At 45.2% G+C, this 5015-nt stretch overlaps 1 non-coding gene across 1 annotated transcript; it reads right to left on the bottom strand.

Moving 5' to 3' along the window:
* Nucleotides 1-1177: 1177 nt before the first annotated feature.
* Nucleotides 1178-1332, bottom strand: LOC137498656 (5.8S ribosomal RNA). The gene has a single exon (XR_011017893.1). It is a non-coding gene; the product is annotated as a 5.8S ribosomal RNA (ribosomal RNA).
* Nucleotides 1333-5015: the final 3683 nt, after the last annotated feature.

Consider the following 5015-nt stretch of genomic DNA (forward strand, 5'->3'; position numbering starts at 1 on the left):
CTTTTAGTCACCTCTTACGACAGGCAGGGGGATACCGTGGGTGTATTCTTCGCCTGCGTCCCCCACCCACAAGGGGAGACATGAGAGGTGTGTACATGATGTTTTAATGCAGTAGTTACCAGTTCATTAAGCTATATAGTTCTCTGGTCGTGGATTGATGAAGGTTATATGAACTGTATGGACACAGTATGTGCAATATTTATTTGTAGGAAATGGACTATCCTAGGCAATAGCTGCGAATGCAGAGGCAACATTTTTGGTGGAGATGTGTACGGAACCACAGTGCTGCAATCATTCATTATGTGTCCAGTAAGAGGCATTTCTTGTGTCGGTCAGTTTACCATCACTTGTGAATTTGGTGGTGTATAGACATTACATATAGGGCTGAAGTAAACATGGCAAGTGTACCCATTTCTGATACTGACTGTATTCAAATTATGACAGTATTGCAAGAAGAATGGCAACAAGTGGATGTTGCCACTTGTGTTGGAGTGAGTCAGAGGGATGTTTCCAGAGACTGGAAAAGTTCAAGGAGACGCAAACGGTTGCTGATTGACAACGGATAGATCGGTAACACGAAAGAACTCTTGTTGAATTCAGCATGTTTTAGGCCCAAACTACCAAGGCCTTGTTCCACCAGGTTCTTCAGAGGGCCTCCGGAGTGAATGACCCTCTGCGGAGCGTGGCCCCATTCAAGAAGGACTTGAACTCGCCGCAGGTTCCCGGGATAAGTGGACCCTCCCAAACACCACATTTCTCGGCAGGGTGAACCTGCGAGATTCGGTGCTGGGCTCTTCCCTGTTCGCTCGCCGCTACTAAGGGAATCCTTGTTAGTTTCTTTTCCTCCGCTTAATAATATGCTTAAATTCAGCGGGTAGTCTCGCCTGCTCTGAGGTCGTGTTTGGTTTGTGCGTGTCGCACAAAATGTTCGGTCGCTGCACACACACAGCACACACTTTCGAGCTTGGTCGCGGAGCAAGGGCGGCGAACCGGCGCCAGCAGACACAAAGACGCTGCGCGGACCAACCCTCCCGTCTCACACACTCTCAGTGGTGGTGTCGACCGGTCCAGCTCCACCGGGGTGAAGCTCTTTTCAGGAGACGCGGCGGCGGCCGTGGCCGCACGAACCGCGACGCTCCCACCCTCCGAACGCAATGTCGCGTTCAGTTTTAGCAACCGACCCTCAGCCAGGCGTGGTCCGGGAACGGAATCCATGGACCGCAATGTGCGTTCGAAATGTCGATGTTCATGTATCCTGCAGTTCACATGTCGACGCGCAATTTGCTGCGTTCTTCATCGACCCACGAGCCGAGTGATCCACCGTTCAGGGTTGTTTTTTTCATTTTTCGATCGTTCTCTCCACGGTGAGTGGAGGAGAAGCAATCATTTTCATGGGTTTCTCGTCACAGAGCTAAGTAAGTGTTTCGAGCATGGGCGTGGCGTTCATTTAAAACCTTCCCGCCGGGCCGAGGCCGCGACGGGTACCCTCCACTGAGCGAGGAGGTAGGTACCCAATGCCGAACGTCTGCGTGGTGGGAGACGCGGACCGCGACACTCCCCCTGTCGGCGACGGCCGGGGCCGCCGCTTACACAGTACGAACAGGACTCGCCTGAGCTCGCAACAGCGGGCTCGGCAGGAGTCTCGCTCCTCGAGGGAGCCTCGCCGGAGGAGAGGACCGCGCGGGGCCGTCCGACTCCTCCTTCTCGAAATGTTTTTTGTTAAAAACAATTTCGGTAATGATCCTTCCGCAGGTTCACCTACGGAAACCTTGTTACGACTTTTACTTCCTCTAAATAATCAAGTTTGGTCATCTTTCCAGACACATCGGAAACTGGTGTGAAATCAGTTGTATGATGGAGGATTGATATTAAGGAGACATGCGCCAAAAGCTCCCCTTAAAACCATACCACAGTCAGTTCATGTGAGGTGGGCAACTACTCAGCCCACAGCATCTGGAGGAGACGAAGCCTACACTCTTTTCAGATTAGGTCATCGTAATATAATAATGCTATTTGTTTTTATGTCCCACTAACCACTTTTATGGTTTTCGTTTGTGATGGGCAATGCTCTCGCTCAAGATTCTCGAGACTGATGTCGCAGATCTTGAGACTCTCGTGAGAATCTCGAGACTGATTCTCCCGTGCTGTGATCTGTGTGACCTCACAGTAACTATGAACGTACGCTCGATAGTATATCATCAGCAGTTTTTGCGTGAAGTAACGTTTTCATTAGTGATGGGCAGTCTGAGACGAGGTCTCGAGACTTTTCGGGACTTCTCGAGACTAGCGCAGGCCTCATTTCTCGCGAGAAATTTCGAGAGCGTTGTCCCCGCATTGAGTGGCGAGCAGCGTGTCGTAGGCCTACAGGTAGTCGGAGCTGAATGTCGTTTGTGCCGAGAATGCGAATACCCAACCACGGACCTTCTCCATTTCGTAAATACGTGTCAACAAGTGACTAGGGCGTTCATTTCTACCGAGGTCTATTTTGACGCAGTATTCTGGCAGTGTATGCACTGGTAAGTACACGAATGAGTGGTTTAAGTACAGAACCTGACGGCTACTGTAGGTACACGTACCTGGATACTAGAGGCGTGCATTATTCGAACTCGAGACAAGGCAAGTTGCGCCCTGCTGCATATGCAACCACCATTACGCATGAGTGGCATGTGTAGTCTAAAATGCTTGAGTTTAGCCCTATTCTTTCGACAGGTAGGTGTGCATCGTTATCAGACCCCACATTCAATAACGTATGACCACTGCTTATGTTTACCGATATTTTGGTGGCGAAGGAAGCAATTCCTTACAGTGTTATATAGTATTCGCGTCAAAATTAGGAACCGGTACTTCGTTATATGACGGTGCAATGTAAAATTGTGTCTAGTTGTACGTGACAACTTGAAGACGATGTCCGAAACGCAGCGTAAGTCGTGGATGTCGGTTATTTTGAAGAGATGTCACATAGCACAGCCCTCTGTGTTGCTTATTCAAAAGAAGTAAAATACGTCGGCAGAAATACTTCTGGGATTATCTGACACTTAAAAACATATATTATAAATGAAGAGAAATAGTCACAGAACAGCTCCGGCCCGGCCTGCATCACAGGAAGCTACCCTGTCGACAACGATTGCGAGGCATCCAGGTAGTTTACATCCTAATAACAGTTATTAACAAATTATACGGGTTATTCAGCTAAGAAGTAGACCTTAAATAACTGGTGAACAGTTTAAGATACTAGCATTCTGTCTTCACTTTCGTTAATGCTATTAAGGAGGTCATAGTTCAACATGCAGTGCTTTCCTAGGATTTTGGCACAATTTATCGTCACACACGTTTCTATATGAGAACTGCTGATGATAACTATCAAGCTTACACTCGTAGCAACTGGGACGCCTCTCAGCTCGCAGAACACAATAATCGGTCTCGAGAGCGTTGCCCATCACCCCTGCTGAAAGAATTGGAGCAAAGTCGGGCATTTTAGATTACACGTTCCACTCATATGTAATGGGGGTTGCATATGTAGCAAAGCACATCTTCCCCGTCTCAAGTTCGAATAATGCACGCCTCTAGTATCCCTAGTAGGTGTACATCCTATCTACAGTTATTCACAAATTATGCAGGATTATTCAGCTAAGATGTCCACCCCAAATAAGTCGTGAACAGTTTAAGATACTGACATTCTGTTTCCACTTTCGTTAATGGTATTAAGTGGTTCATAGTTAAACATGCAGTACTTCTCCAGGCTTTTGACAAAATGTATTGGCTCACAAATTTTCATATGAGAACGTTATTTCGCGCAATATCTGCCAATGATGTACTATCAAGTTTAGAGTCGTAGTTACTGGAACGTCGCACAGCTTGCACTACAGGAGGATCGGTCTCGAGATTCTGCGACGTCAGTCTCGAGAGTCTTGAGCGAGAGCGTTGCCATCAATAGTTTTCATATGGTAACGTGTGTGCCGATAAATTTTGTCAAAACCCCAGGAAAGTAATGCATGTTCAACTATGAGTCCCTTAATGGGATTAACGAAATTGAGAACAGAATATCAGTATCTTAAACAGATCACGAGTTATTTGAGGTAGACATCTTAGTTGAATAATCCTGTATCATTTGTTAATGGCTGTAGATAGGATGTATAGCTCGCAATTGTCGTCGACAGGGTGGCTTCTTGAGACTCAGACCGGGCCGGAGATGTTCTCTGTGGCGATACCCCTTCAGTGGTACTAAGTGGTTTTAAGTGCCGGATCATCCCAGAAGTATTTCTGCTGACGTATTTTACTTCTTTTGAACAAACAACACAGCAGGCTGTGCTATGTTGCATCTCTGAAAAATAACCCCACGTCCAGATCTTAGCTGTGTTTTGGACATTATCTTAAGGTTGTTGTGTTCAATTAGACACAATTGAGGACATTTCGTGAAGATGGGCACATAGTTATATACGATGTTTTGAGTAATTTTGGTTTGAAATATTTGTTTCGTCAGCTTTATTTAACTGTTGAGGTATACTCGTGTCATTGTAGCTCACATTCACTCTTGTGCTTTTTAAATTCTATTCCCAGGGGAACAGAATCAGTTGGTATTATCCTATCGTTAAAAATTACAAGTCACAAATGATGTGCCATGTGCCATTTATTATGTAACGGTCCTTTAGAAATATTTCTGCACAAAATATGAAAGTATCATTGTATTTTAATACAACATTAGAATAAAAAATTGAAATAAATTACATTAAAATATTGTGCTTAGGGCCTATGCGTTTTTTCCTGAAACAATAGGTTTACATTTTCCTGTGATGAGAAATAAATACTCAAAAAAAGAAAAAAGAAAGAAGTACATTACAGAAGAATGTTTTTAATCTCAATATAGTTTTCAGTTACTAAGGGACAGATATATTATCGATGACTGGGGAAACGGCTCTCGCCCCATTTTTTTCTGAAAACTACATGTTCTCCAATATAGTTTTCAGAAAAAATGGGGCGAGAGGTGTTTCCCTAGTCATTGATAATATATCTGTCCC

This window comes from Anabrus simplex, chromosome 2, assembly GCF_040414725.1.
Source record: "Anabrus simplex isolate iqAnaSimp1 chromosome 2, ASM4041472v1, whole genome shotgun sequence".
NCBI lineage: Eukaryota > Metazoa > Arthropoda > Insecta > Orthoptera > Tettigoniidae > Anabrus > Anabrus simplex.